Here is a 12,901-nt window from a genome sequence, read left to right as displayed (position 1 = left end):
ACCAGTCAGTGTACAGATATCTCCCTGAGAGACAGGGACTGAGAGACACCATTCAGTGTACAGATACCTCCCTGAGAGAGAGGGACTGAGAGACACCAGTCAGTGTACAGATATCTCCCTGAGAGAGAGGGACTGAGAGACACCACTCAGTGTACAGATATCTCCCTGAGAGACAGGGACTGAGAGACACCAGTCAGAGTACAGATATCTCCCTGAGAGAGAGGGACTGAGAGACACCATTCAGTGTACAGATATCTCCCTGAGAGACAGGAACTGAGAGACACCACTCAGTGTACAGATATCTCCCTGAGAGAGAGGGACTGAGAGACACCACTCAGTGTACAGATATCTCCCTGAGAGACAAGGACTGAGAGACACCAGTCAGTGTACATAAATCTCCCTGAGAGAGAGGGACTGAGAGACACCACTCAGTGTACAGATATCTCCCTGAGAGACAAGGACTGAGAGACACCAGTCAGTGTACATATATCTCCCTGAGAGACAGGGACTGAGAGACACCACTCAGTGTACAGATATCTCCCTGAGAGAGAGGGACTGAGAGACACCACTCAGTGTACATAAAGCTCCCTGAGAGACACCACTCAGTGTACATAAAGCTCCCTGAGAGACAGGGACTGAGAGACACCAGTCAGTGTACAGATATCTCCCTGAGAGACAGGGACTGAGAGACACCACTCAGTGTACAGATATCTCCCTGAGAGACAGGGACTGAGAGACACCAGTCAGTGTACAGATATCTCCCTGAGAGAGGGACTGAGAGACACCACTCAGTGTACATAAAGCTCCCTGAGAGACAGGGACTGAGAGACACCAGTCAGTGTACAGATATCTCCCTGAGAGACACCACTCAGTGTACATAAAGCTCCCTGAGAGACAGGGACTGAGAGACACCAGTCAGCGTACAGATGTCTCCCTGAGAGAGAGGGACTGTGAGTCACCAGTCAGTGTACAGATATCTCCCTGAGAGAGAGGGACTGAGAGACACCACTCAGTGTATAGATATCTCCCTGAGAGGGAGGGACTGAGAGACACCTGTCAGTGTACAGATTTCTCCCTGAGAGAGAGGGACTGAGAGACACCAGTCAGTGTACATATATCTCCCTGAGAGACAGGGACTGAGAGACACCACTCAGTGGACAGATATCTCCCTGAGAGAGAGGGACTGAGAGACACCACTCAGTGTACAGATATCTCCCTGAGAGAGAGGGACTGAGAGACACCAGTCAGTGTACAGATATCTCCCTGAGAGAGAGCAACTGAGAGACACCACTCAGTGTACAGATATCTCCCTCAGAGACAGGGACTGAGAGACACCCGTCAGAGTACAGATATCTCCCTGAGAGAGAGGGACTGAGAGACACCACTCAGTGTACAGATATCTCCCTGAGAGACAGGGACTGAGAGACACCAGTCAGTGTACAGATATCTCCCTGAGAGAGAGGGGCTGAGAGACACCAGTCAGTGTGCAGATATCTCCCTGAGAGACAGGGACTGAGAGACACCAGTCAGTGTACAGATACTCCCTGAGAGAGAGGGACTGAGAGACACCAGTCAGTGTACAGATATCTCCCTGAGAGAGAGGGACTGAGAGACACCAGTCAGTGTACAGATATCTCCCTGAGAGAGAGGGACTGAGAGACACCACTCAGTGTACATAAAGCTCCCTGAGATACAGGGACTGAGAGACACCAGTCAGTGTACAGATGTCTCCCTGAGAGAGAGGGACTGTGAGACACCACCAGGTGTACAGATATCTCCCTGAGAGACAGGGACTGAGAGACACCAGTCAGTGTACAGATATCTCCCTGAGAGAGGGACTGTGAGACACCACTCAGTGCACAGATATCTCCCTGAGAGAGAGGGGCTGAGAGACACCAGTCAGTGTACAGATATCTCCCTGAGAGAGAGGGACTGAGAGACACCAGTCAGTGTACAGATATCTCCCTGAGAGACAGGGACTGAGAGACACCACTCAGTGTATAGATTTCTCCCTGAGAGACAGGGACTGAGAGACACCAGTCAGTGTACAGATATCTCCCTGAGAGAGAGGGACTGAGAGACACCACTCAGTGTACATAAAGCTCACTGAGACACAGGGACTGAGAGACACCAGTCAGTGTACAGATGTCTCCCTGAGAGAGAGGGACTGTGAGACACCACTCAGTGTACAGATATCTCCCTGAGAGACAGGGACTGAGAGACACCACTCAGTGTTTCGATATCTCCCTGACAGACAGGGACTGAGAGACACCAGTCAGTGTACAGATATCTCCTTGAGAGACAGGGGCTGTGAGACACCACTCAGTGTACAGATATCTCCCTGAGAGAGAGGGACTGAGAGACACCAGTCAGTGTACAGATATCTCCCTGAGAGAGAGGGACTGAGAGACACCACTCAGTGTACAGATATCTCCCTGACAGACACCACTCAGTGTACATAAAGCTCCCTGAGAGACAGGGACTGAGAGACACCAGTCAGTGTACAGATATCTCCCTGAGAGACAGGGACTGAGAGACACCACTCAGTGTACAGATACCTCCCTGAGAGAGAGGGACTGAGAGACACCAGTCAGTGTACAAATATCTCCCAGAGAGAGAGGGACTGAGAGACACCACTCAGTGTACAGATATCTCCCTGAGAGACAGGGACTGAGAGACACCAGTCAGAGTACAGATATCTCCCTGAGAGAGAGGGACTGAGAGACACCATTCAGTGTACAGATATCTCCCTGAGAGACAGTGACTGAGAGACACCACTCAGTGTATAGATATCTCCCTGACAGACAGGGACTGAGAGACACCAGTCAGTGTACAGATATCTCCCTGAGAGACAGGGGCTGTGAGACACCACTCAGTGTACAGATATCTCCCTGAGAGAGAGGGACTGAGAGACACCAGTCAGTGTACAGATATCTCCCTGAGAGAGAGGGACTGAGAGACACCAGTCAGTGCACATATATCTCCCTGAGAGACAGGGACTGAGAGACACCACTCAGTGTACAGATATCTCCCTGAGAGAGAGGGACTGAGAGACACCACTCAGTGTACAGATATCTCCCTGAGAGAGAGGGACTGAGAGACACCAGTCAGTGTACAGATATCTCCCTGAGAGAGAGCAACTGAGAGACACCACTCAGTGTACAGATATCTCCCTCAGAGACAGGGACTGAGAGACACCAGTCAGAGTACAGATATCTCCCTGAGAGAGAGGGACTGAGAGACACCACTCAGTGTACAGATATCTCCCTGAGAGACAGGGACTGAGAGACACCAGTCAGTGTACAGATATCTCCCTGAGAGAGGGACTGTGAGACACCACTCAGTGCACAGATATCTCCCTGAGAGAGAGGGGCTGAGAGACACCAGTCAGTGTACAGATATCTCCCTGAGAGAGAGGGACTGAGAGACACTAGTCAGCGTACAGATATCTCCCTGAGAGAGAGGGACTGAGAGACACCAGTCTGTGTACAGATATCTCCCTGAGAGACAGGGACTGAGAGACACCACTCAGTGTATAGATATCTCCCTGAGAGACAGGGACTGAGAGACACCAGTCAGTGTACAGATATCTCCCTGAGAGAGAGGGACTGAGAGACACCACTCAGTGTACAGATATCTCCCTGAGAGACAGGGACTGAGAGACACCAGTCAGTGTACAGATATCTCCCTGAGAGAGAGGGACTGTGAGACACCACTCAGTGTACAGATATCTCCCTGAGAGACAGGGACTGAGAGACACCAGTCAGTGTATAGATATCTCCCTGAGAGAGAGGGACTGAGTGACACCACTCAGTGTACAGATATCTCCCTGAGAGACAGGGACTGAGAGACACCACTCAGTGTACAGATATCTCCCTGAGAGAGAGGGACTGAGAGACACCACTCAGTGTACATAAAGCTCCCTGAGAGACACCACTCAGTGTACATAAAGCTCCCTGAGAGACAGGGACTGAGAGACACCACTCAGTGTACAGATATCTCCCTGAGAGACAGGGACTGAGAGACACCACTCAGTGTACAGATATCTCCCTGAGAGACAGGGACTGAGAGACACCGCTCAATGTACAGATATCTCCCTGAGAGAGAGGGACTGAGAGACACTAGTCAGCGTACAGATATCTCCCTGAGAGAGAGGGACTGAGAGACACCAGTCAGTGTACAGATATCCCCCTGAGAGACAGGGACTGAGAGACACCACTCAGTGTATAGATATCTCCCTGAGAAACAGGGACTGAGAGACACCAGTCAGTGTACAGATATCTCCCTGAGAGAGAGGGACTGAGAGACACCACTCAGTGTACAGATATCTCCCTGAGAGACAGTGACTGAGAGACACCACTCAGTGTACAGATATCTCCCTGAGAGACAGGGACTGAGAGACACCAGTCAGTGTACAGATATCACCCTGAGAGACAGGGACTGAGAGACACCAGTCAGTGTACAGATATCTCCCTGAGAGAGAGGGACTGAGAGACACCACTCAGTGCACAGATATCTCCCTGAGAGAGAGGGACTGAGAGACACCACTCAGTGTACAGATATATCCCTGAGAGACACCACTCAGTGTACATAAAGCTCCCTGAGAGACAGGGACTGAGAGACACCAGTCAGTGTACAGATATCACCCTGAGAGACAGGGTCTGAGAGACACCAGTCAGTGTACAGATATCTCCCTGAGAGAGAGGGACTGAGAGACACCACTCAGTGTACAGATATCTCCCTGAGAGACACCACTCAGTGTACATAAAGCTCCCTGAGAGACAGGGACTGAGAGACACCAGTCAGTGTACAGATATCTCCCTGAGAGACAGGGACTGAGAGACACCATTCAGTGTACAGATACCTCCCTGAGAGAGAGGGACTGAGAGACACCAGTCAGTGTACAGATATCTCCCTGAGAGAGAGGGACTGAGAGACACCACTCAGTGTACAGATATCTCCCTGAGAGACAGGGACTGAGAGACACCAGTCAGAGTACAGATATCTCCCTGAGAGAGAGGGACTGAGAGACACCATTCAGTGTACAGATATCTCCCTGAGAGACAGGAACTGAGAGACACCACTCAGTGTACAGATATCTCCCTGAGAGAGAGGGACTGAGAGACACCACTCAGTGTACAGATATCTCCCTGAGAGACAAGGACTGAGAGACACCAGTCAGTGTACATAAATCTCCCTGAGAGAGAGGGACTGAGAGACACCACTCAGTGTACAGATATCTCCCTGAGAGACAAGGACTGAGAGACACCAGTCAGTGTACATATATCTCCCTGAGAGACAGGGACTGAGAGACACCACTCAGTGTACAGATATCTCCCTGAGAGAGAGGGACTGAGAGACACCACTCAGTGTACATAAAGCTCCCTGAGAGACACCACTCAGTGTACATAAAGCTCCCTGAGAGACAGGGACTGAGAGACACCAGTCAGTGTACAGATATCTCCCTGAGAGACAGGGACTGAGAGACACCACTCAGTGTACAGATATCTCCCTGAGAGACAGGGACTGAGAGACACCAGTCAGTGTACAGATATCTCCCTGAGAGAGGGACTGAGAGACACCACTCAGTGTACATAAAGCTCCCTGAGAGACAGGGACTGAGAGACACCAGTCAGTGTACAGATATCTCCCTGAGAGACACCACTCAGTGTACATAAAGCTCCCTGAGAGACAGGGACTGAGAGACACCAGTCAGCGTACAGATGTCTCCCTGAGAGAGAGGGACTGTGAGTCACCAGTCAGTGTACAGATATCTCCCTGAGAGAGAGGGACTGAGAGACACCACTCAGTGTATAGATATCTCCCTGAGAGGGAGGGACTGAGAGACACCAGTCAGTGTACAGATTTCTCCCTGAGAGAGAGGGACTGAGAGACACCAGTCAGTGTACATATATCTCCCTGAGAGACAGGGACTGAGAGACACCACTCAGTGGACAGATATCTCCCTGAGAGAGAGGGACTGAGAGACACCACTCAGTGTACAGATATCTCCCTGAGAGAGAGGGACTGAGAGACACCAGTCAGTGTACAGATATCTCCCTGAGAGAGAGCAACTGAGAGACACCACTCAGTGTACAGATATCTCCCTCAGAGACAGGGACTGAGAGACACCCGTCAGAGTACAGATATCTCCCTGAGAGAGAGGGACTGAGAGACACCACTCAGTGTACAGATATCTCCCTGAGAGACAGGGACTGAGAGACACCAGTCAGTGTACAGATATCTCCCTGAGAGAGAGGGACTGAGAGACACCAGTCAGTGTGCAGATATCTCCCTGAGAGACAGGGACTGAGAGACACCAGTCAGTGTACAGATACTCCCTGAGAGAGAGGGACTGAGAGACACCAGTCAGTGTACAGATATCTCCCTGAGAGAGAGGGACTGAGAGACACCAGTCAGTGTACAGATATCTCCCTGAGAGAGAGGGACTGAGAGACACCACTCAGTGTACATAAAGCTCCCTGAGATACAGGGACTGAGAGACACCAGTCAGTGTACAGATGTCTCCCTGAGAGAGAGGGACTGTGAGACACCACCAGGTGTACAGATATCTCCCTGAGAGACAGGGACTGAGAGACACCAGTCAGTGTACAGATATCTCCCTGAGAGAGGGACTGTGAGACACCACTCAGTGCACAGATATCTCCCTGAGAGAGAGGGGCTGAGAGACACCAGTCAGTGTACAGATATCTCCCTGAGAGAGAGGGACTGAGAGACACCAGTCAGTGTACAGATATCTCCCTGAGAGACAGGGACTGAGAGACACCACTCAGTGTATAGATATCTCCCTGAGAGACAGGGACTGAGAGACACCAGTCAGTGTACAGATATCTCCCTGAGAGAGAGGGACTGAGAGACACCACTCAGTGTACATAAAGCTCCCTGAGACACAGGGACTGAGAGACACCAGTCAGTGTACAGATGTCTCCCTGAGAGAGAGGGACTGTGAGACACCACTCAGTGTACAGATATCTCCCTGAGAGACAGGGACTGAGAGACACCAGTCAGTGTACAGATATCTCCTTGAGAGACAGGGGCTGTGAGACACCACTCAGTGTACAGATATCTCCCTGAGAGAGAGGGACTGAGAGACACCAGTCAGTGTACAGATATCTCCCTGAGAGAGAGGGACTGAGAGACACCACTCAGTGTACAGATATCTCCCTGACAGACACCACTCAGTGTACATAAAGCTCCCTGAGAGACAGGGACTGAGAGACACCAGTCAGTGTACAGATATCTCCCTGAGAGACAGGGACTGAGAGACACCACTCAGTGTACAGATACCTCCCTGAGAGAGAGGGACTGAGAGACACCAGTCAGTGTACAAATATCTCCCAGAGAGAGAGGGACTGAGTGACACCACTCAGTGTACAGATATCTCCCTGAGAGACAGGGACTGAGAGACACCAGTCAGAGTACAGATATCTCCCTGAGAGAGAGGGACTGAGAGACACCATTCAGTGTACAGATATCTCCCTGAGAGACAGTGACTGAGAGACACCACTCAGTGTATAGATATCTCCCTGACAGACAGGGACTGAGAGACACCAGTCAGTGTACAGATATCTCCCTGAGAGACAGGGGCTGTGAGACACCACTCAGTGTACAGATATCTCCCTGAGAGAGAGGGACTGAGAGACACCAGTCAGTGTACAGATATCTCCCTGAGAGAGAGGGACTGAGAGACACCAGTCAGTGCACATATATCTCCCTGAGAGACAGGGACTGAGAGACACCACTCAGTGTACAGATATCTCCCTGAGAGAGAGGGACTGAGAGACACCACTCAGTGTACAGATATCTCCCTGAGAGAGAGGGACTGAGAGACACCAGTCAGTGTACAGATATCTCCCTGAGAGAGAGCAACTGAGAGACACCACTCAGTGTACAGATATCTCCCTCAGAGACAGGGACTGAGAGACACCAGTCAGAGTACAGATATCTCCCTGAGAGAGAGGGACTGAGAGACACCACTCAGTGTACAGATATCTCCCTGAGAGACAGGGACTGAGAGACACCAGTCAGTGTACAGATATCTCCCTGAGAGAGGGACTGTGAGACACCACTCAGTGCACAGATATCTCCCTGAGAGAGAGGGGCTGAGAGACACCAGTCAGTGTACAGATATCTCCCTGAGAGAGAGGGACTGAGAGACACTAGTCAGCGTACAGATATCTCCCTGAGAGAGAGGGACTGAGAGACACCAGTCTGTGTACAGATATCTCCCTGAGAGACAGGGACTGAGAGACACCACTCAGTGTATAGATATCTCCCTGAGAGACAGGGACTGAGAGACACCAGTCAGTGTACAGATATCTCCCTGAGAGAGAGGGACTGAGAGACACCACTCAGTGTACAGATATCTCCCTGAGAGACAGGGACTGAGAGACACCAGTCAGTGTACAGATATCTCCCTGAGAGAGAGGGACTGTGAGACACCACTCAGTGTACAGATATCTCCCTGAGAGACAGGGACTGAGAGACACCAGTCAGTGTATAGATATCTCCCTGAGAGAGAGGGACTGAGTGACACCACTCAGTGTACAGATATCTCCCTGAGAGACAGGGACTGAGAGACACCACTCAGTGTACAGATATCTCCCTGAGAGAGAGGGACTGAGAGACACCACTCAGTGTACATAAAGCTCCCTGAGAGACACCACTCAGTGTACATAAAGCTCCCTGAGAGACAGGGACTGAGAGACACCACTCAGTGTACAGATATCTCCCTGAGAGACAGGGACTGAGAGACACCACTCAGTGTACAGATATCTCCCTGAGAGACAGGGACTGAGAGACACCAGTCAGTGTACAGATATTTCCCTGAGAGACACCACTCAGTGTACATAAAGCTCCCTGAGAGACAGGGACTGAGAGACACCAGTCAGCGTACAGATGTCTCCCTGAGAGAGAGGGACTGTGAGACACCAGTCAGTGTACAGATATCTCCCTGAGAGAGAGGGACTGAGAGACACCACTCAGTGTATAGATATCTCCCTGAGAGGGAGGGACTGAGAGACACCAGTCAGTGTACAGATTTCTCCCTGAGAGAGAGGGACTGAGAGACACCAGTCAGTGTACATATATCTCCCTGAGAGACAGGGACTGAGAGACACCACTCAGTGTACAGATATATCCCTGAGAGAGAGGGACTGAGAGACACCACTCAGTGTACAGATATCTCCCTGAGAGAGAGGGACTGAGAGACACCAGTCAGTGTACAGATATCTCCCTGAGAGAGAGCAACTGAGAGACACCACTCAGTGTACAGATATCTCCCTCAGAGACAGGGACTGAGAGACACCCGTCAGAGTACAGATATCTCCCTGAGAGAGAGGGACTGAGAGACACTACTCAGTGTACAGATATCTCCCTGAGAGACAGGGACTGAGAGACACCAGTCAGTGTACAGATATCTCCCTGAGAGAGAGGGACTGAGAGACACCAGTCAGTGTGCAGATATCTCCTGAGAGACAGGGACTGAGAGACACCAGTCAGTGTACAGATTCTCCCTGAGAGAGAGGGACTGAGAGACACCAGTCAGTGTACAGATATCTCCCTGAGAGAGAGGGACTGAGAGACACCAGTCAGTGTACAGATATCTCCCTGAGAGAGAGGGACTGAGAGACACCACTCAGTGTACATAAAGCTCCCTGAGATACAGGGACTGAGAGACACCAGTCAGTGTACAGATGTCTCCCTGAGAGAGAGGGACTGTGAGACACCACTCAGTGTACAGATATCTCCCTGAGAGACAGGGACTGAGAGACACCAGTCAGTGTAAAGATATCTCCCTGAGAGAGGGACTGTGAGACACCACTCAGTGCACAGATATCTCCCTGAGAGAGAGGGGCTGAGAGACACCAGTCAGTGTACAGATATCTCCCTGAGAGAGAGGGACTGAGAGACACTAGTCAGCGTACAGATATCTCCCTGAGAGAGAGGGACTGAGAGACACCAGTCAGTGTACAGATATCTCCCTGAGAGACAGGGACTGAGAGACACCACTCAGTGTATAGATATCTCCCTGAGAGACAGGGACTGAGAGACACCAGTCAGTGTACAGATATCTCCCTCAGAGAGAGGGACTGAGAGACACCACTCAGTGTACATAAAGCTCCCTGAGATACAGGGACTGAGAGACACCAGTCAGTGTACAGATGTCTCCCTGAGAGAGAGGGACTGTGAGACACCACTCAGTGTACAGATATCTCCCTGAGAGACAGGGACTGAGAGACACCACTCAGTGTTTCGATATCTCCCTGACAGACAGGGACTGAGAGACACCAGTCAGTGTACAGATATCTCCTTGAGAGACAGGGGCTGTGAGACACCACTCAGTGTACAGATATCTCCCTGAGAGAGAGGGACTGAGAGACACCAGTCAGTGTACAGATATCTCCCTGAGAGAGAGGGACTGAGAGACACCACTCAGTGTACAGATATCTCCCTGACAGACACCACTCAGTGTACATAAAGCTCCCTGAGAGACAGGGACTGAGAGACACCAGTCAGTGTACAGATATCTCCCTGAGAGACAGGGACTGAGAGACACCACTCAGTGTACAGATACCTCCCTGAGAGAGAGGGACTGAGAGACACCAGTCAGTGTACAAATATCTCCCTGAGAGAGAGGGACTGAGAGACACCACTCAGTGTACAGATATCTCCCTGAGAGACAGGGACTGAGAGACACCAGTCAGAGTACAGATATCTCCCTGAGAGAGAGGGACTGAGAGCCACCATTCAGTGTACAGATATCTCCCTGAGAGACAGGAACTGAGAGACACCACTCAGTGTACAGATATCTCCCTGAGAGAGAGGGACTGAGAGACACCACTCAGTGTACAGATATCTCCCTGAGAGACAAGGACTGAGAGACACCAGTCAGTGTACATATATCACCCTGAGAGACAGGGACTGAGTGACACCACTCAGTGTACAGATACCTCCCTGAGAGAGGAACTGAGAGACACCAGTCAGTGTACATATATCTCCCTGAGAGACAGGGACTGAGAGACACCACTCAGTGTACAGATATCTCCCTGAGAGACACCACTCAGTGAACATAAAGCTCCCTGAGAGACAGGGACTGAGAGACACCAGTCAGTGTACAGATATCTCCCTGAGAGAGAGGGACTGAGAGACACCACTCAGTGTACATAAAGCTCCCTGAGATACAGGGACTGAGAGACACCAGTCAGTGTACAGATGTCTCCCTGAGAGAGAGGGACTGTGAGACACCACTCAGTGTACAGATATCTCCCTGAGAGACAGGGACTGAGAGACACCACTCAGTGTTTCGATATCTCCCTGACAGACAGGGACTGAGAGACACCAGTCAGTGTACAGATATCTCCTTGAGAGACAGGGGCTGTGAGACACCACTCAGTGTACAGATATCTCCCTGAGAGAGAGGGACTGAGAGACACCAGTCAGTGTACAGATATCTCCCTGAGAGAGAGGGACTGAGAGACACCAGTCAGTGTACATATATCTCCCTGAGAGACAGGGACTGAGAGACACCACTCAGTGTACAGATATCTCCCTGAGAGAGAGGGACTGAGAGACACCACTCAGTGTGCAGATATCTCCCTGAGAGAGAGGGACTGAGAGACACCAGTCAGTGTACAGATATCTCCCTGAGAGAGAGCAACTGAGAGACACCACTCAGTGTACAGATATCTCCCTCAGAGACAGGGACTGAGAGACACCCGTCAGAGTACAGATATCTCCCTGAGAGAGAGGGACTGAGAGACACTACTCAGTGTACAGATATCTCCCTCAGAGACAGGGACTGAGAGACACCAGTCAGTGTCCAGATATCTCCCTGAGAGAGAGGGACTGAGAGACACTAGTCAGCGTACAGATATCTCCCTGAGAGAGAGGGACTGAGAGACACCAGTCAGTGTACAGATATCTCCCTGAGAGACAGGGACTGAGAGACACCACTCAGTGTATAGATATCTCCCTGAGAGACAGGGACTGAGAGACACCAGTCAGTGTACAGATATCTCCCTCAGAGAGAGGGACTGAGAGACACCACTCAGTGTACATAAAGCTCCCTGAGATACAGGGACTGAGAGACACCAGTCAGTGTACAGATGTCTCCCTGAGAGAGAGGGACTGTGAGACACCACTCAGTGTACAGATATCTCCCTGAGAGACAGGGACTGAGAGACACCACTCAGTGTTTCGATATCTCCCTGACAGACAGGGACTGAGAGACACCAGTCAGTGTACAGATATCTCCTTGAGAGACAGGGGCTGTGAGACACCACTCAGTGTACAGATATCTCCCTGAGAGAGAGGGACTGAGAGACACCAGTCAGTGTACAGATATCTCCCTGAGAGAGAGGGACTGAGAGACACCACTCAGTGTACAGATATCTCCCTGACAGACACCACTCAGTGTACATAAAGCTCCCTGAGAGACAGGGACTGAGAGACACCAGTCAGTGTACAGATATCTCCCTGAGAGACAGGGACTGAGAGACACCACTCAGTGTACAGATACCTCCCTGAGAGAGAGGGACTGAGAGACACCAGTCAGTGTACAAATATCTCCCTGAGAGAGAGGGACTGAGAGACACCAATCAGTGTACAGATATCTCCCTGAGAGACAGGGACTGAGAGACACCAGTCAGAGTACAGATATCTCCCTGAGAGAGAGGGACTGAGAGCCACCATTCAGTGTACAGATATCTCCCTGAGAGACAGGAACTGAGAGACAACACTCAGTGTACAGATATCTCCCTGAGAGAGAGGGACTGAGAGACACCACTCAGTGTACAGATATCTCCCTGAGAGACAAGGACTGAGAGACACCAGTCAGTGTACATATATCACCCTGAGAGACAGGGACTGAGTGACACCA

The sequence above is a fragment of the Heterodontus francisci genome, chromosome 14 (assembly GCF_036365525.1).
Source record: "Heterodontus francisci isolate sHetFra1 chromosome 14, sHetFra1.hap1, whole genome shotgun sequence".
In the NCBI taxonomy this organism is placed as follows: Eukaryota; Metazoa; Chordata; class Chondrichthyes; order Heterodontiformes; family Heterodontidae; genus Heterodontus; species Heterodontus francisci.
The sequence above is the reverse complement of the archived record's forward strand: the minus strand, read 5'-3'. Positions refer to the sequence as shown.